A 21,707-nucleotide genomic window follows, 5' to 3' on the forward strand; every position below is an offset into this window, starting at 1 on the left:
AAATTAAAAAGTAAACAAATGTAATATTACTAAATTAGACTATATTTAGTAAATAAAACTCTGGGCCTAACTCTTCAGAGCACACATATTTACTTTAACTCATCTGAACTCTCAAGACTACATACATATATACATATACTAATTAATTAATTAGTTAATTAACCAGTTAATCAATTTACACATATACACATTCTATTTTGGATATAAATATCCCTCCGAGTATATGTTATCAACAAAATATCATACATGTAGATTTAAAGATTTACTTTATTTAGTATGTGTGCATGTGTGTGTGTACATATTTGTGCCTGCAAACATGAACATGCATCTGAGTTTGGTGGGATATGTATGTGCATGGTATTTGCGCAGAGAAAATGTTGCCCACAGAGGACAGAAGTGGGTGTCTCTAAACCTTCACATTTAACATGCCTTTACAAGCCCTGCACTCCTGAAGTGCCATGTGAGTTGTCTGAATTGAATGTCGTCTATAGAAGAGAATGAAATTGCTCTAATTTCCACAGCACAGTGAACATACACACATGCAACTCAGCATTTCCAGAATTATTCCTCTTAAGTTCAATTTAAATTTTTTCACTGGCTAGAGAGATGGCTCAGGTGTTAATGAAAGCTAGGATCACAACCAAAAAATAAAAATTTATGTCACAATGCCTTGTGTGTTTTTCCGCCAAATGATATTTTTATGTTTTTTTTTGGAGGGAATTTAACCTCATACACCACATCCTATGCACTTCCAAGTCCTTACATGTCTGCCACAGTTGCTGCAGAACTCATGACATGCCCCATCTCAGAAGGATTTAAAAAAAAAAAAGAAGGAAAGAAAGGAAGAAAGAAAGAAAGGAAGAAAGAAAGAAAGAAAGAAAGAAAGAAAGAAAGAAAAAAGGAAGGAAGGAAGGAAGGAAGAAACAAAGAAAGAAGGAAAGAAAGAAAGAAAGAAAGAAAGAAAGAAAGAAAGAAAGAAAGAAAGAAAGAAAGAAAGGAAGGAAGAAAGAAAAAGGCAGTCCAATTTTGTTGTCCAGGTACTTTCTGGAGCATGGTTAATTTCCCAGTGACTCATCCCCTAAAGGAAACTGAGTTCCCACCTGTACCCCTGACAGAAGTGATCAGTTGTGGAAAGCCACACATCAGGTTTCTTATCACAATTTTTGAGGTCCCTTTGATGGCTTCATTTTCAGGCTGCTACTTTTTGTAGAGATGAGGACGGTTGGCATGGAAACAGAAATTATCACAGAAGTCTTCCATGTCCCTCTTTCTTAATTGTGTATCTGCAGATGCCAATATCACTGGCAAAATAACTTCATTGTTTTTAGTCAGCTGGAGGTCAGATCATAGGCTTCCTCGTTCATGAACGCATCCCTGACCACAGCAGGGCCAAAGATCCCAACATGGCACTAGATGGCAGCACTGGCCTAAACAACATCATGGCCTCATGTGACAGCACAGTCTGCTGAAGTCGGTATGGCCTGCAAAGGCCACTCCACAGATATCAGTATTTTTTCAGGTGGCAGGACTGATTACAAACATCCACTTGGCTTGGTGGTAACTGTGACCATAGACCCTGCTGTAGTAAAACTCTGCAATGAGTTAGCAGATGGACTTTGGACAGTCTGTGGGATCTGCAGGATATGTGGCTAGAAGAAGTTAGCAGCTTGTGTTGTATCACAGTGTTAGGGACAAGATTGGGCTATTGGATCTGAGGAGATTCCGGAGAGGGAAGTTCTGTGGGCAGCCTACCTGGTTTTCTGGCAGATGTTGCCTGTGTCATATTTCATATCTTTAAACGAAACCTTTAATTATGAGAAATTGTATAGAGTCAAGTATGATGTTTATCCCCATTTCTCCCAAACTACCTTTACTTTCCTGCCCACATAAACTCTCTCAAATTTATTCATTTATCACATTTGATAAGGCAATAAGTTTAATTAATTCAGTCCATATATGAGATAAATTACTCCAAATAAAATTATTCATTATTTATAAAATATTAATTTGTTTTATATATTTTTATTACCTTACAGTACAAGAGAAGATATATGATATATAAAAGCCAACATATGTGCATTTAAAAATCCAAAAGTTAGAACTTTAGAAGACTTTTTATATTATCAAGATATAGTCTAAAAAACAAAATAAATTATTGTTTTTATTCTGTCTCTCAATATCTTTGAAGATATCGAATTATGCACTGTGTAAATATAATGAAATGACATTTGTAAACACTGTGACAGTGTACAGATTTATCTTATTTCATTTCTTAATTCATTTATATTATTTCTTTCTTCCCTGTGTTTTTTCTAATTAATAATTTAAAAATAAATTATTAAATCTAAAATGGGACAAGTATTCTTCTCTGTTTCATTGAAACACACTTGAAAATGTCATGTCCTATTTGCATCTATACTTAGTATTCTTGATTCAGATCTGTTTAATTCCCATCATTTCAACTCATTTATTCTGAATTCTCATAAGGATTTTATAGAGGTTAAAGAACTTAAATATTTTATGATTCTATTTAAAATTATATTTGGTATTCACAGACTAAAATTTTAGGTTGAATCAATAACCTTAAGTATGTGTCCAACCTTGATTTAAAACATTTTTTTTTATGAAGACCCGTTTGAAAAGCAATTTAAACCAAAGGGGTTGGAGGAGAACCTTGGGAACATCCAAAATCCAATTCATACTATCAGTTATACGACCATTGAAAATCTTCTCAAAGTAACTACAATAAAATTATATTTCCTTAAGGTAGACAAATTTTTTTTTAAAAAAGCAAACATGTTCAAAATAATGCACTTTAACTCGTATATGTAAATATGCCAATATCAGATGAAGAGCTAACTACTTATCTTTTATCTATTCAGATTTTGATACAAGACATAGCTCAATAAGGGCTAATATTACAAAGTCCGTACAATCAAATCTACTACTGAAATTTTAGTCATAATGTGATGACCAGAAAATTAGAGCAGATTTCAAACACAAGAAGTCATAATTGTCACACCAAAGGATTAAAATAATATTCACATATTGCTGTTTCTGTTGTACAACTGTCTGACTGAACATAACATGCTGTTCTACATAATCTATTGTCAGTCTGATTGAACATAACATTCTGTCAGTCTACATACTGGAGTAGGAAAATCAGGACTCTGGTCCATTGACAGCAAATATAGTAACTCATATTGCACTTTGTAGATATGTTGCTAACATTCGATTAATAGAAGTAAATTCTGTTTGTGTGTGTGTGTGTGTGTGTGTGTGTGTGTGTGTGTGTGTGTGTGTATCACAAATATATAACCAATCTCTTTAAATAGATTTTTAGGTAAATCCATGTATATTTTCCAGATGGATTATTGTTTTTACCAGTTTGTCTACTTAAAGGTACAACAATATTTTTTCCTACTTTTAGTTTTAATATACAGATACGACTTTTCTTCAGATCTGCTTATTACTAAAATATCTTCTTCTCAAAACATTCATTCATGTCTAGAATAGAACATAGGGCATATTGCTACTCACTTGAAAGAATCTTAGTTTGTTTCATTGTCTCAAACCTTGTCTAATCTCTCTTTCTCATTCATTGTGACTAGGAAATATGAACCTTTACTCTAGAATTATTCTCAATATACTATTTCTTTTACTTTTTGTTCTACTTCTACTTCTTAATTACTCAGTTTTGATACTAAGAACAGAAACAAATCCTAAACAAAAATGACAAGTTATTTTTTTCCTTTTTTTAGTATTTGTTAATATAGAAAATAATGGTTTTCCCTATATTTCATATATGTATGTAAGATTATAGGCCACTTGGAGCAGCAGATTGCAAGGAGTTTGACTGGGATACAGGAAAGTAACAAGACATTGCTTTGGGGGTAGAAAAGTGTAGTCTGTGATGTGTGATAGCAGGAGCTGGCTGGGGGTCCTCAGGCTTGCAAGGAGGCTGGGGCCTTAGGGTTCTCTGACTCTTGGACATCCAGGCATTGCTCGGGGTTGCAGAAGAACAGAGAATGGAGTTGGGGGCCAACAGGCTGGGGCTAGTGTCTAGCGGGGATGGTGGGTGGTGGTGGGAGCTCCTGCTTGTGGCTTGCCTCATGTGGAGTGATTATTCTTATTTTGATGGTGGCAAGGTTGGTTGTAGTTAGAGACCTTCTACAGGAGATTAGGCTGCAGTTCTCTAGGCAAAAGTCTGCTTCATGAATCCCCATGCCTCATTTTGGTGAAAAGAGACAGTCCATTTCTCTAAATAGTTTATGTCATGGTGGAAAGAAGATGCATAAACCCATATCCCACTTCTCAGGGTGGACGTAAGATTAAATACCTTTTGCAGGGAGGAAGGTCTGGGAAGGGAAGCTTATTGGCTAAACCCTTAGGGCCTCTAGGTACCTCATTAGCATGGAGAACTCTGGGCCTACATGATCATAGGAAACAACTTCTCTTATGTGAGAAGCATGGCATGTGATCCAAGTCAGGAATCTGGCAGGGAGCTGAGTGTCACATAAGCTGCAGGTGTGTACTCACTGAATCTCCAGATCTCTACCCGTTCTACCTTACTAAACTTCCTGGAATGGTTTTAAGCTCAACATATGTATATGCTATATGTTGATTATACTCAGTCTCATATTTCAATATCATGGTTGATCCATCTACTGCTCCCTTCCTCTCCCTGCTTGCTTGCTTTTTACATTCACATATTATCTTTATTATTTTTTGTCTTTTAATAATTATTGTTATATGTGTTGGTATGTATGAGTATATATTGGTAAATACATAGAGATGTATTTGCAAAATTTTATAATTTGCCTCTTTGTTCATGATATTTTAACAGTGCAACAGAAAAGTCATTAATACATCTGCTGATACCAGGAGTGGGATGTTGATTTGGGCAAGAAAATTGATTGGAAATCAGAAATTTAAAAGGAATTGTTATAGAAGCTTAAAATTAGCAGTTTTAAAAGCAATGAAGATGCTATAGACACAGTTCAAGTTTTTTGAATGGACAGTATTAGCAACTGAACTAGGCTTGCCTATATTAGCTTTACTGAATTATACTTTGTCTTATTGTCACATAACTTGTCTCCTCTCTTCCCCACCCCTGTAAATAATAACTTTTCATCCTGATCCTAGAATAATTCTTAATATACTTTTTTCTTTTGTAACAAATGTTGTCAAAGATATCATAATGACAACAATGCCAATATTTTGACAAGAAATCTGGTTGTTTCTCCCCATATTCTGAGAAATTGCTTGAGAATATACTTAAGAAAATTAGGAAATAATTTCTTAGCATGGTAAATTTCAAGAGTGCAATGCTAAGTCTATAACCTGGTTATTATTGATAAGGCTTATGCAAGTATTAAATGAAAAGAGAAAATTGAAAAACACAAAATAAACATATTTTGGACAGAAAATGAGTACTAGAAAGCTTACTGTTATAACTATGAGACTTCTGCATGAGATATTATATTTACTAAGTTAACTAGCAACATTGTAGAGAGACCTTCTATACACTGGAATAAAAGTAAGAACACACTTAGAGCAAGACAGTTCCTAGCAAAGATTCCAAATTATGAAATAGAACTTACCAGCAATTATATAAAATTTAAAAGTACTACTTATGTGTTTTAAATAGGCCAGTGTTTATCTCAAGCTGACTGCCTAACTTAGGATTGTCATCATTGACATCCTGGTTTTAAAGGCATAAGAATAAGAGTGAAAAACATGTGGAATCTTACTTTTGTAGTTTACAACAGCTATTTGGGCTGTGAGAAATCAAAAGGCTCTAAGAGAACATTCTAGGAAGCTGCAAAATGGAAGCTTGGATTGTGTTGGAAAACTCAAGTTGTTGTAGATACCAGAATATTAGGATGTTTATACAGGACTGCTACATGAAAGGAGGGTAAGGAGACTGAAAGGATGATGTATCTTTCAGGTAGCTCACTGCAATAGTAAAATCATCAAAGCTCTTTGATATTAGACACAGAGTTACAGGATGTGGTCTTCGCCTTGCTGATTTCTATTCTTGCTCTGATCAAATATGTTTTTATTTCTACATTATGGAGTATTAATATATATGATATGTTGGAAGTATGTAATTTGCCTCTCATTTTTACAAACGGTTACAGTAAAGAAAATATTGCAACTTTCAATAAAGAGTTTGGACTTTAAACTTTTTTTTGCTTTAATTTTATGAGAAATAAAATTCAAGTTTATTTTTTCTTTGTTTGGTATTTAAATACAAAGTAAAAACACAGACATTTGTAACGAAGACATTTTTATCTCACAGTTACATCTTCTTGTCAGATACTTTTCCAAGTCTGACAACTGCCCTGGCTTGCAAAAGGTGTGAGGAAGACATTTTTAAGAGCACTATCATGAGACTGGGAGATCGGAGGAGGCATTGTGGGATAAGGATATGTTTTTACACCTGGCTCCTTAGCCCCAGTCCACAAGCAGATGGTGAATGACGAGAATTAGTTACTCTTAGGGAAGGAGAAGGGAGCCATCTATTCTTGATATCACAGGTCAAAATTGAACTATATTCTGGTTCTCTGGCTGCTAAGTCTTGGTGGCTGCCAGGTATCCTAGTGCCAAACACATGTGATGCCTGATGCTGACAGGAATCCTAGACTGACAACATCTTCATAAGATTCCAGAAGTTCTTCCTTGTTAGCAGGTAGAGATTTTTCTACACATCTAAATTGGAGTTAGAAAGGGGGGTCATGGATTTAATAATTTCTGGTCCTATTACAAAACCTCACTTTTTATTAATATAGAGAACCTTCTCAAATCTTCTAACTAACCAGCCAACCTAAAAAGATAAAAGTAAAAGGACCTCTGAAGTACAGAAAAACTCATTCACTTCACTCCCTTTAAAACTTATAAATATATAAATTGTTTTCCACTTTTTTTAGATATTTTTCATTTTTTCTTTGTAAATGCTTTCTTTTTAATTTTACTTTATATTTTAAAAATGCATTCAATATTAACATTTCTGTTAAACATTAATGCAGTTTCAGGAGACTTGCCATACTTGGGCAGGAGAACAGTGTTTTACCAGGCCTGTGTCTACTGTCATTGCTCTCCCTGATGCTTTCAGGTGCCTGGAAAATCCTCTGGAAGATGTCTGTTCCTAGCCAGACCTATGTAGCCCCTGGCTCAGTAAGCTTTATAGAAAGCAGAGAAGACTAGCTTACTGTAAAACTTTTATTAAAATGTATCTAAACACATAAAAATGTATTCCTCTCAAGATACTGGACAGAACAATAGCCTAGAAACAACCTATTCATGCTGTGTTTGTGGAATGGCAGCACTCTCAGATCTGTCTGTCCTTGGACATGGGGTGTGGGAGATTCCTGACTTTCAACTTGAGCAGAACCATTCTCTCTAGATCATATTCGACCAATTGTCTATACTATGTGTAGACCCTTAGACTGTGTGGTAAGTACAAATGTGCAACTTGTTTGCAAAAAGGTACAAAAACAACTAGAATATAAATCTTTTGGTAATATAAGGTCATTTGTTTAAGTGTACCTTAAAAATCTATTAACATAGATTTAAATACTAAATAAAAGAATTTTATTTGATAGAATTTTATAACTAGGGATGGAGCTTTTGAAGGTTCTGCTGGTTTGGATTTTTGGTTTGGACAAGATACCAGAGGATGTCTCCTAGCATTTTCATCTTCTGTTGATGGGACTTCAAGCTACTTCTGATCAGAATCCTACCATTTCTTTTCTCTTCTGGATTTCTGCAGATTCCACATAATGCTTTTTTCTGGTATTTGACCTTATGATGTGCAACTAAGTTTTATTCCTGAGGCAGGGAGAACATTCAGAGGCATTTGTTCATGTAGGCATGGATTTTTACTGCTTAGCATATATTCTCTTGTAGCCCAGATAGGCCCATACCTGCATAGCCAGCATGTTAGCCCTCTCCTCAACTGAGGTGCAGTAACTACTACTGCCCCAACCACCAGCATCTCCTCAGTTCCTTGGGGAAGTGTCATCACCCAACAGTGTCCCCTTCACCCATACCTGTAGCAAGCAGGCACCAAGTGTTTGGAAATCTAAGCAATATTAAGAGTATATAAATGCTTGGGTCTTTTGAAGCTAGAATAGCCATATTTTATATTCTCATATAGCTATGAAACTAGTTCAGGGAGTGGAATGTTACAGTACAAGGGGAAATATTCCTCAAAAGTTACATGTTTGAGCATGTGGTTTCCAGTTCCTGACGTTGTTTGGGGAAGCTTAGGAAATATAGCCTTCTAAAATAAAACATGTCTCAGGGTCCATTTTCAGGTTCAAGCCATGTACTGCCTGCTAAGTTTCTTAAACTCTATCTAAAGTCCTCCACATCCCCTGGTATTTTCATATTCCCTATAACCCACCCCCCAGACTTCAGTAAATATAGAATGGACTAATCACTCCCTAAAAGCCATTCTTGCTAAACTGTCACAGGAACTTCTCCTTGAGTGGGGAAAACTACCGCTGGTTCTTTTTAGGCTATGGACTCCCACATTAAATAAAAGTGGACTCTTTTTATTTTACCATTTGAGCTCATGTATGGATGACCCATCCTAACTCCTGGTCTTTTACATAAATGTTTTTCCATCCCTGATCACCTACTTAACCCATTACTCTGTCATCTCCATTCTCTTCTAGGGTACTTTTCTGATCACCATCTACCATGACCACATACTATCTGCTGCCCACTCCCTATCAACATTGAAGATCAGATTCTTTTGTCCCACCCCAGACCTTCATCCTTATCCTATAAATAGCAGGACCCCTTCAAGGTAATTCTGTGACTTCTGAAGCTGCTAAACTTGAGGGATTCTTTCATTGGGTCCAACTGTTTTGCCTCAAACCTTTCACCCATCTACCTCAAAATGACTCGTCTTTGTACACATTGACCACAACAGGACAATACTCTCTTAAGCTCTATGTAACATTGGGACCACCTACTTTTTCCCCAATCCCAAAGGAATCAGACTTTACTGTGGTAGCTAGTGGATTAGATATGGACTTCTCCTCTGCTTGTTGTTTGTTTTCATCCAGGGTAACCCTCATGTCTACAGATTTGAAATTCAAGAGATCACCAATGATAACAAACAGTATCTCCAAATAGGGTCAGAAAAGTACTCCATAGATGGATGCCAGAAGCCAATAAAAACTACTGTAACCCCTACATCTACTACTTCTAAATATTATGACCTCTTTATTTGGCTCCTCTTTGAACAGATAAAACATGATTCTCAGAAATGGCCAGATGAATAGGAGAGCTGCTCATATTGGTCTTGCTAGATACTAATGTTAGAATCACACACCGATCACTTGTGCTTCTAATGACATAAGACATTCTTCTGTATTCTGGACCCTGGAATCCAAGATGGGAAACAGACATTGTTAGTAAACTCTAGTGTTCAAAGAGATCTGGGTCCCTAACAAGTGTCAAACACATCCAGAGGAAAATGTCCCAATAGTCCAACCTCTGGAAATTGGAGAAATAGGAGAAGTAATTAAACATTCTTCCAAGGACACTATTTCCTTGACATCTCCCCTCCTAAATAGGACTAACATAGCATTTCTAGTTCTTCTGTAGACCCTGACCTGAACCTAATAATGCTTTAACATCACTTAACCTGACTACTTTGAAGATTTCTGGTTATGTATACCCCTTCAACTAGCTCACAATTGCCACTTGAAGCTTTTCCAGTGATTCTGTCAGATAACTTTAATTCACATTTCACCAGCTGCCCTGACTCTGGTGTTGGCATGACCCTATATCATTTCTTTATTACTCTCTTTGGTGTGGCAGATTGTTTTAAGACATCCAGGACTTGTCCCATAGGAATGTTAAGATTCCTACTGTATCACAAAATGATAATCTTTGATAACTCATCTCTGCTACAGTGTTCTACAGTCCAAAACATGTCAATCCTCTGTGGAACTCATGTAGATAATTGTTTTCCTGCCAGTTGGTTAGGAGTCTGCAAGTCGTTTCTTTTCCCTAAATTAGAAGTAATCCACAAAGAAGAGCCTCTGACAATTCTGGTTGTGGACTCAATAGCTGCCCAACATATCTAAGATGCAGCTCAAATTCTAACACTCCTGGCCATTGTGGGAATAACCACAGATGTTGCCACTGGAACAGTAGGACTGATTACCTTTTAACCCTGTATACTCAGTTCTCTTCCTAGTTTGTCTACAATGTTCAATATATAGGTCAAACCATGCTCACTCTGCATGGTCATATCAATTCCCTGGCAACACTGATGCTTCAAAACCAATGGTGACTAGATTGTCTTACAGGTAAATAGGGTCTCCATGAAGACTGCTGCTTCTATGTCAATCAATCAGGTATAATAAAAAACAAAATCCAACTGCTATAAACAGACCTCCAAAAAACATAATGTACAAGTTGATGTCCTGATCCCTGGGTTTTTGAAAACTTCATATTGCACTGGATCCTGCACTTCCTAATCCCTTTCTTCTCATTTTTCTGTTTTTCTATTTGCTCCCTGCTTCATTAACTTCCTCTCCACAATCTTCCCAGGACAAATTCAAAACATTTCTGATTAGTTAATCAGTTCCTCTTACACATTACCAACTACTCACTGGCCATAGAAGAAGCTGATGCAAATGAACATTGAATGAGTCTCAACAGTGAGGATTTGCTATACTCCAAAATCGACAATGTCCCTAAATAGCAAGAAGCAGTTTAAGAGTCCAATGCCCCTATACCTGTCTTAACACGGGTACCCTTCCCTCTCTTGGTTCTCCCCTTTATGATAAGAAAAAGAGAGGAATGTTGGCAATCATACACATCCATGTTGTAGAAGTGACTTCATAAAAATCAGTAATCTTTACAGCCAGCTCTAATAGGACCCAGCTACAAGACACGTCAACTCTAGTGGCCTAAGAGTCAACAGAGTCACTCCTGTGTCTGTCCCTTTGAACATGTTCTACAGGACCAATTAAAGCCTTGTTCTTCTTGCTCTCCTTTCTCTTTTATCCATCTTCTTCTAGAAGCTACCTCTATTTTCCCTCCTAATAAACCTCCCATGTGAGAACTGCTGCATGATGTGAATTTACTGGGACCTGCCACATACTTCTAACATATAAAGTGCCAGGTTCATGGGATTTTATCACAGCAGCAAGAAATTAAGCTCTACATTTACATCACTGTTTTTCAGTTTATGAAATTCACCATTCATTTTTTCCCTTTTATTTCATTTCAGTAATGCCAAAGTAGATCATATTTGATTTCTTAAAACTACTGTTTTCTCTCAGTAAACACAGATCCTTGACAAGTTTTTTTCACTCCTTTTTCCAAGATTAAAATATATGGTTTTGATGATTTGTATATAAAGGGAACTAAACAAACAAACTCTGATTAGTTTTTAGACATGCTGTACATAAGAAAATTCATAGCTAGTATTGTAAAGCTATTCATAAGACTGTAAATAGGCAATTTGTAAGTCCAAGTAAGAGAAATTCTACTTTTGTTTTGCAAAAGGATTACTTTGTTAAGCTAAATTCAAAATATTTATTATAATATCCAAAGATTAGTACTGCTTCTCAGCTTGTATCTCAAAAAACTTATTTTAGTATTGCCCAAATTTAAATAGAGAGACTCCTAAGGGATCAAGTGTTGAGTATTCTAGTTATATGTGGGAACATATTTTGGGTATATGCTCAGGAGTGGTATAGCTTGGTAATAAGGTAATACTATGTCCAATTTTCTGAGAAACTGCCAGACTGATTTCCTGAGTGGATATAGTAGCTTGCAATCCCACCAACAATGAAAAAGTGTCCCTCTTTCTCCACATTCTCACCAGCATCTGTTGTCACCTCAGGTTTTGATCTTAGCCATTCTGACTGGTATGATGTGGAATATCAGGTTTGTTTTGATTTGCATTTCCATGATGACTAAGGATGTTGAACATTTCTTTAGTTACTTCTAAGCCATTTGATATTCCTCAGTTGAAAATTCCTTGTTTAGCTTTGTACCCCATTTTAATAGGGTTATTTGATTCTCTGGAGTCTAACTTCTTGAGTTCTTTGTATATAATGTATATTACCCAACTCTATCAACTGTAGTATTGGTAAAGATCTTTTCCAATCTGTTGGTTGCCATTTTGTCCTGTTAACAGTGTATATTGTCTTCATAGCAGCCTTATTTATAATAGCCAGAAGCCGGAAAGGAACTAGATGTCCTTCAACAGAGGAATAGATATAGAAAATGTTCCACATTTACACAATGGAGTACTACTCAGCTATTAAAAACAATGACTTCATGAAATTCACAGGCAAATGGATGAAGCTAGAGATATCATCTGGAGTGAGGTAACCCAATCACAAAAGAACACACATGGTATGCACTCCCTGAAAGTGGATATTAACTCCAAAGCTTGGAATACCCAAGATACAATTCACAGACCACATGAAGCTCAAGAAGAAAAAGATCAATGTGTGGACGTTTTGGTCCTTCTTAGAAAAGGAACAAAATACTCACAGGAGGAAATAAGGAAAGTGTGGAGAAGGGACTGAAGGAAAGGCCATCCAGAGACTGCCCCAACTGGGGATCCATCCCATGTAAAGTTACTAAACCCAGACACTCTTTTGGATGTCAAAATGTGCAGCTATCTTCTGAGAGGCTCTGCCAGAGTCCTACAAATACAGAGGCAGATGCTCTCAGCCAACCATTGGACTGAGCATGGGGTGCTCAATGGAGGAGTTAGAGAAAGGACTGAAGGAGGTGAAGGGGTTTGAAACTCTGTTGGAAGACAACTCCTAAAAAAAAATTAATTATCCTCTTTGCCACCATCTCAGGCCATATATTTGAAGGTTGATACTTTTCCACCTTGACAAGAGACTTGTTTTTTTAGTATGATGTTTTTGCAAGCAGTTCACAACAGCTAAGAACACTGTGATAAACATCTTGCTTTTCTCAGACATATCCTGGACTTGTTGTTTAATGTCCCCAGCTACAAGGCACTCTTGGTTAAGTGTTTTCAGCTGCATTACCCTGCTTGTGTTTATATACCCATGATTTCCTTTCAATAAATGAGACTTGATCAGACACCCTGTCTTGTGTCTGATCAAGTCTCATTTATTCTTTGTGTCTCTTGCCCCTCCATCCCCACTCTCTCTCTCTTGCAGAACCTGTTGAATGACTGGTGGGCCAGGTCCAAACCTCATAGGAAGAACAACAATATCAATCAACCAGAACCCCCCACACACACACCCAGAGCTCTCAGGGACTAAACCACTAACCAAAGAGTACATACGGAGGGACCCATGGCTCCAGTTTCATATGTAGGAGAGGATGGCCTTGTCCAGCATTAATAGGATGAGAGGCCCTTGGTCCTGTAAAGGCTCAATACCCCAGTGAAGGGGAATGTCAGGGGTTGGGGAGGCAGGAGTGTGTGGGTGGGTGGGGAATATCCTCATATAAGAAGAGGGAGGGAAAATGGGATGGGGTTTCCAGGGGAGTGGGGACTAGGAAAGGGGATAACACTTGAAATGTAAATAAAAAAATAGCCAATAAAATGTGTTGAGTATAAGAAACTTTACTGTACCCTTCTCTAAATAGAGACTCACTCAGTCCAAAATAATAAATCATATTATACCTTTCTTGTATATCACATTTGAATACTTATGAGACCTCTTCATGAAATTGAGCCTTAGGCAATGTACAAAATGACCTGTTTATAGAATATGATTATATCTTCCAAATAAGTGTTATATATCACAAATTGTAGACTATATGGTATATATCATATGCCATCATTACACACACACATACACACACACACACACACACATACAAACACACATACACAAACATGTGTGTGTTTGCAGCAAAATTGCAAATATGAAGTAATATAGGCCTGCTCAAGGTTCCAGTTAGATAACCTCACTAAAATCTTTGTTTAGAGACTTTACTATTATAGTAACACATGGTGAAGACACCTATTCACTTCATGATAATAAACAGTCACAGAAAAGAGGAATGAACAGACTTTATAATATTCTCTCCAAATTAATGGCACCAATTGATGTTTTTCTCAAGAGCTTATTTTCAATACTCATACCTCTCAGTTAAAAAAAATAAGTAAAGATCAAGTCATAAATTTGTGTTTCTGGTTACACATTAAAAAATCCAAACCAAATAAAATATTATATGATTTTGATACGTAAAACCATTTGTTGAAACCTTCTGAAATTATAAGCATGCAGAATTCATGTTCCTTTACTTTCTCATAGCTTTAAAAAAAAACAAAAGGAATAGGCTTGTAGAGTATTAAATTTTCACTTTTTTATTGCAGCTTACCACTCTTGAAGTAGGTATTGTTTATTGAGACTGAAAGCAGATCATGAGAGACTTAATGAGATTTGCAAACCAAAAAGAATGAATCAGGTGCCACATCTTTTCATCTTCCACTTGAAGAATCACTTACCTCAACTTCATAAATAAGCAATCTACTCTTCTATAATGATATTATTCCAATTTTTTATTGTTAGTGATTTATTTTAGTCTTATCATAGTAACTGTTCTGAAACTCAGTTGTGATTTTATTGTGTCCAATTTCCAAATAGAGTTTTTGTTCTTATTCGAGAGATAAAGGTTACTCAGGTCAATTTCAAAATTCTAAAGTCAAGGCACTCTTCGGAATTCAGAGACACAGTATAAGAGGTGGTAGGTACAAATAGTCATCATATAAGTACACATGTTAATGAATCAAGTAACTAGTTATTGAATATAAAAAGAAAAATAGGCATGTTAGTATAAATTTAAATGAAGTTCATAAAAACAATACCATGTAATCCAACTTGTTTATATTATATCAATATTATCCTGGCTGGAGTAATTTATTTGTGAAATATTTTTATTAATCCTAGATCAAATTTAATATAGTTTTGAAATTATTTAATATATGTTGTCACTAAATTACAAAGCTAAAGACCATGTTCTGTTTAGTTTTCAAAAGAGAACTAAATACTAATAAACATGGTGATGATCTCTTATGTATAGGGAATGGCTAGGAAGCCTATCTAAATTTTCTTCAGCATTTCATAGTCTTTTTAATTATTCACCACTAAACTTAAAATATTTCTCCTGCTATTTAACCATGATGTCAAAAAGAAAACTACAAGGAAGTAAATCTTATTTTTTTTTCCAGCCATGCTTACTTCTTAGAATCAATAGATCTTCTCTATGTCACTGTACACATTGGCTTTCATATGGGGTTTGAATATGTACACATTAAACTTCATGCTGATATGAATAAACTCCTCTCAGTCTTTAATCAGTTTTATCTATAATGAGAAAAATTAGAGAAAATTCAGACAACTAATGTCAGATAAATCATAAGCCAATATATTTTAAACCACTGTTCTGTGAGAGTAATCTATTGTGTTTATATTATCTGATTCTTTAGTATGGGATAATGTAATATAGCAAGGCAACTTTACGCTATACACATTTTTTTTTCTAACATTACAACTGTTATAGAAAGTCAATAGTCAAAAGAGGGAAATTATTTCAATATCTGCTGTGTTATAATAAAATCTAATAAATGCTGTTCTTAGTAAACATTGTAAACATATTAATACAAAGAATTCTAATATTGATTAGAACATTAAAGAACAGGAAAGAAATTAAAGCCAAGATATAATTTTTGTCTCCTTCTTGATACCTTTCTTTATCTGGTTCTTATATGATATTTTAAAAATCCATCTATGGCTGAACTTGTGTCTTAGTAGCTTAATAATACCACCACCTTAAGAAACAGAAACTCTGTCAGAGGTTGCACAGAACAATGTCCTTGACTATAGGGACATGGAAATACACTTTTCCATCAGAAGAATACAAAATCATAAATGGTTTCTTCTATGTTCGGTGTTGAGCTTACAATACGCTCTCCTTTATACTGTGTTAAAATTATTGCTCTGCTTTCCTTTTCCTGTAGTTTTACAAAATGAATTACTTCCTGGGATAATATTACACTACTGAATGTAAATTGTAGTTTCTGTGAGAATTAAGTGAGATGCTACAATAAAACAATAATTTCACAATGAGCTTGTCTGTTGTGATTAGAATAGGTTTGTCCATACATAATGGAACTATTAGGAAGTATGGCCTTATTGGAGGGAGTGTGGCCTTGTAAAAAGTGTGTCACTGTGTAGGTCAGCTTTGTGGGCTCTAAAGCAAAGATTCTTAGAAGTGTAGTAACAGAGTCACTTTCTGTCTCCTTCTGCTGCCTTCAAATCAAGATGTAAAATTCTTGACTCTGCCAGCACCAAGACTGCTTGCATGGTATCATGCTTTTCACCATGACTAAACCTCTGAACTGTAAGCCAGCTTCAATTAGATGTTTGCCTTTGTAAGACTGATCTTGGTCCAGAGACTGAAGGAACTGTCATCCAGAGACCATTCCACCTAGAGACCCATCCCATCTGCAGACATCAATCCTCTATACTATTGCTCACAAGAAGCACTTGCTGATAGGAGCCTGATATGGCTGTTCCCTGAGAGATTCTACTGGCATCTGACCAAGGCAGATGCAGACACTCACAGCCAACCATCAGACTGAGACTGGGGAAGCCAAATGGATGAGTTAGGGGAAGGATTGAAGGAGCCAAAGGGCATTGAAAACCTATAGGAAATACAACATCAACTGACTGGACAACCCAGAATATACATTGAGGGAGCCAAGGCTTGAGATACTCACGTAGCAGAGGGTAGCCTTATCTGACCTTAGTGGGAGAGGCCGTCCTTTGTCCTGTGGCAGCTTGATGCACCAGCATAGCAGAATGATAGAGCAGCAGGAAGGATTGTGTGGGTGAGTAAATGAGGACCCTCACAGAGGCAAAGATGAGGTGGGAGAGGGAGAATAGGATGGGGGATTGGTCGAGGGGAAATCTGAAAGGGGATATCATTTAAAATGTAAATGAATAAGATGATTAAAAGATAATTAAATCAAATTAAATTGGAAAGCATTTGCAAAAAAAAGTGTGTCTGTGGGAGTGCTTTGATCATGGTGTCTTCACACCAATAAAACCTTAATTCATATAGGTTTTGGTATTAGAGACTGGAGTATTACTGTGATTGGCATGACCAGTATTTTGTTTGATAGAATGAATGTGGATTTTGCAATTTTAGGTTAGTAAATCAGTTGATTGCTTTAAGTGGAGCTTAATGGGCCATACTAGTAGGAACATAGAAGACTCTTCTAAGGGTGATTGGAAGTGTTCAAGCCTGGTTCAAGGGAGTTCAAAGGAGAATACTTTTAGTGTGTGGCCTAGAAACTGTTCTGATATTTTGGCAAAGAATATGACTGCTTTATGCCCTTGGCCAGAGACTCTGCCTTAGGGTAAAGAGATTTAGATTAATTTACATTGACAATAATTCTCAAAAAGTCTAGCAAAAACTGTTCTGTGGTACAGTCTTATGAAGAATGTTTAAATAAAGTATAAGAAACTTAGAAAAGAACATTATAAAATGTTTGGTTCAAGGATAAAAGGAGTGCCAGGAAGTGGAATTGAGCTAAATCCTATGTTCAAGGAGATAAACATTTAAGGGAGTGGTGGTTTGGGGGCAAAATCCCACCCATCTAATCTTATTTGTTAATGTGTTTGCAGTTGAGCATGGAAATACTATATCCTATTTTGCATTATTATGATAAGGATATTGCTTTGATTTGGACATAAGGATGTATGGCTGTATGTTAAATTGACAAGAGATTGATTGTAATTGCTATTCTCATTTGTCAACTTGACTATATCTGGAAGGAGATAGAATCCGAAAGAGGAGGGCACACTTGTAATCTTTATCTTGAGACATAGTGCCTATCCTTATAAAGATATTGTGAAAAAGAATTAAAGAAAAATTTTAAGTTCAAATGTGGTGGAACACACCTTTAATCCCAAGAGAGAGACAGGCAAGTAGGTCTCTGATTTCAAGGCTAGATTGATACAGGGCAAGTTGTAGATAAAAAAAACCTTAGGTCCAGGAATCATGGTTCATACCTTTTAGTCAAGCACTCAGGAGAGAGAGGCATGCAAATATCTGAGTAAACTCTAATTGAACAAGGAGACCATGCTCTATTCCCAGAGAGCAACAAAACATAACAACTTCAGCCTTGTGCTATACCTTTATAGTCAAGAATAAAAGGGTTTAGCGTGAAAATTAATGTTAGTTAGCTGGGGCTTAGACACTAGCAATGATTAAGAATAAGGTAGCGTCACTCAGATTATTTCTTCTGGGAAATGTTTTCTGAGAGCACAAAGAAGCTAAGTTACAGAAGTAGAAATCTTCCTGGCAGCCAGAATTGATAATGTGTAAGAATCATCCAGGTGTTACTGGTTTTGAAGTCATGAAGCAATCATAGAGAGCAGCTGAGGTTTAGAACTATTAAAGGCCAGAAAAGTCATTGGATGAAACTGCTGACTCAGTGGTTGTTGAAGGTCCAGGAGATAAGGTGTAATGAAAAGAAGGTAAGGCTTGGCACCATGAAGAAAGTCTATAAGAAGCTCTTGGTGAAAGTGCAGCATAGACACCAGAATTTTTGAGATGCAAGTACCATGTGATGACAACCCAGAACAACAGCAGTATTAGTATAGTCAGATAAAGCCTAGAATACTACATATGGCAGAGCTGTAAAAATGACTGAAGCCCTTAGGAGGAACCTGAAATGTCATGTCTGAATCCCAGACATTGGAGCAAGAAGCTGTGAATTTGAAGTTGCCATGGAGACCCCAAGGTGTTAGAGTTGGCAGACCATGAAATACATGTTGAAGAAAGCTGCTAACAGGGAGTAGAAGCACTCCAAGAGAAAAAAAAATGTGTTACAATCAACAAAGCTGAGAGTAACTGGACATCAAACATGCAGATACAGGGTTTGGAACTTGCCCAATGGGTTTTTGGTCTTGCTGTAATCCAGTATTTTCTTACTATGATGGTTTATAAAGATAATATATCCTGTAATGTTGGAAGTACATGATCTACTTTTTTATTTTGATTTTGTAGGTGATTACAGCAACAATCTTAAATATCATTGAGAATGTGATAAACTACAGGGACTTTTGAAGTTAGACTAAATGCATTTTCCATTATGTTATAGCTAGAAGACTACGGGTGTAGAGGAGTGGAATATGGTGGTTTGAATAGGTTTATTGCCTTTAGATTCATGTGTTTGAGTGCTTGGCCATAGGTAGTGGCACTATTAAGAGGCATTTCCATATTGAAGGAGTTGTGGTACTGTTGGAGCTTTGAGGGCTCATATGTAAAGACTGCTTGGAATGTGGAACCATAGTTTATTCCCTTTCTGCTACCTACAGATCAAGATATAGAACTCTTGGTTGCTTCAGCACCAACTCTGCTTGCATGATGCAATGCTTTCCACCATGATAATAATGGACTAAACCTCTAAACTGTAAGCCAGCTCTAGTTAAATGTTTGCCTTTATAAGATTTGCCTTAGTCATGGTGTCTCTTCACAGAAACAAAACCCTAACTAAAACACCTATTTTCATTTGAGTAGCACATTAATGTGTAACATATCTCCTCCGGAAGTTTAATTGTAGCATACTTGTGAAGCTTTTAAATAGAATTTTTAAAAAGGCCATTACATGCCATTTCATAGTTCTCCCTTTATGGAATCAAGCCCTAAGTTTTCAAAACTAGTTTGTTTTTCTATGATTGTACAATGTCTGCATATATACAAAAATATAATTCTATCAATATTATTTTATGAATAGCAGCAATGTGTTTCTATAATCAATTATAAATATTATACCTTTAACAGCTCTTAGCAATATGGCTAAATAAAATTTTATGATTTTAGACTAAGTATAATATAGGTTTACTTTCCCAAATAGATAGATTTTAAGAGTTATATTTCACTTCCTGTCTCCATCTATGCCCTGGAACTAACCCTGTGGCATAGTTCTCCATATCCAAATCCCACCCGGAGAGATTTGGTCTTCCAGGAGTGCTGTCACTACTAAGTTCACAGGTGAGACCAGCACTTTGCTCCAATAACTGACTAAAAATGAACCTGCAATGAGACCACAGGGCACAGAAACCCCAGAGTAACTAGGGACAGGATCCTTCTAGTCTCCATCTGTACCCCAAAGTTAACCCTGTGGCATAGCTCTCTATAGTCAAATCCCACCCAGAGTGCTGAAAGACATAAGATCACAGGCTCATAAGCTCAAAGGAGGGACTGGCTCCAGTCAGAGACAGTAAGACCAACTAACATGAGAGATAATCAGATGGAGAGAGGTAAGTGCAAGAACCTAATCAGGGAAACTAAGGCTAATTGGCACCATCAGAACTCAACTCTCTCACTACAGCAAGTCCTGGATACCCCAACACACTGGAAAAGGAAGAGTCGGATTTAAAAATCACAAATCATCATGATGATAGAGGAATTTTTTTTTTTTTTTGGTTTTTCGAGACAGGGTTTCTCTGTGTTCTGGTTGTCCTGGAACTCACTCTGTACACCAGGCTGGACTCGAACTCAGAAATCCGCCTATCTCTGCCTCCCAAGTGCTGGGATTAAAGGCAGATAGAGGACTTTAAGAAGGACATAAATAACTCCCTTAAATAAATTTCTGAATTTGTGAATTTTTATATTGTCTGAATGCCTTCTCATTAGTCTAGCTAAGTGTTTATTTTTCAAAGATCCAGCTTCTGATTTTGTTGATTCTTTTTGTAGGTCTTTTGGACTCTATTAGGTTGATTTCAACCCTGCTTTTGATTGAAATTTTTTATAGAGAATCCAAGTCAATACTTTATCTTCTGTCCTAGCATCTATAATAAATAAATCATTACTTCCTTTTATATGACCTTTGGTTAATTGTTTTATGACCTCTTGGAATATGCTCTGAGTCGGTGGGGGGGGAAGTCTGATTACAATCTAAGAGCAATTAACTGGTGACACTTGGGAGACTGGCAGAGTTCTCATTGCAGTTTTTACTATCAGAAAGGGACCTAATAGCAGTCCCATTAAAAAAGAGCTTAATAATCAATGATACAATTTTAGGAATCCATATATGATCATCACTAAGACTTAAGAAGTCATCTATATTTCTATATAGCATCACTACAAGACATCGTCATGGATCTGCAGAGATGTGCTCCAAAGGGGTATGCTATTACTTAGTAATTGTTACATATGTTTAGTAATAATAGAAAAGCATATTAATAGCAGGAATGTTTCCTAAAATGAATCCCTTACAGCCTTGCTGTTTAAGAGCGCACCTGTCACAGATTATATTATAATCCAAGGCAGGCCATTTCCGAATGATCCCCTGCTAGTTATTAGCATGTCCCATTATGGCTCCTGACAGAATAAAATAGATTTTTAAGCAAAGGTTATCAAAAAAGATAAGGAAGGACACTTCATACTCATCAAAGGAAAAAAATCTACCAAGAACTCTCAGTTCTGAACATCTATGCTCCAAAGGCAAGGGCACCCACATTCATAAAAGGAACATTACTAAAGCTCAAAGCAAACATTGCACCTCACATAATAATAGTGGAGAACTTCAACACCGCACTCTCATCAATGGACAGATCATGGAAATAAAAACTAAACAGAGACACAGTGAAACTAAGAAGTTATGAATCAAGTGGATTTAATAGATTTCTATAGAACATTCTATCCTAAAA

Source organism: Grammomys surdaster, unplaced genomic scaffold (assembly GCF_004785775.1).
Source record: "Grammomys surdaster isolate TR1022 unplaced genomic scaffold, NIH_TR_1.0 63, whole genome shotgun sequence".
NCBI classification, from domain to species: domain Eukaryota; kingdom Metazoa; phylum Chordata; class Mammalia; order Rodentia; family Muridae; genus Grammomys; species Grammomys surdaster.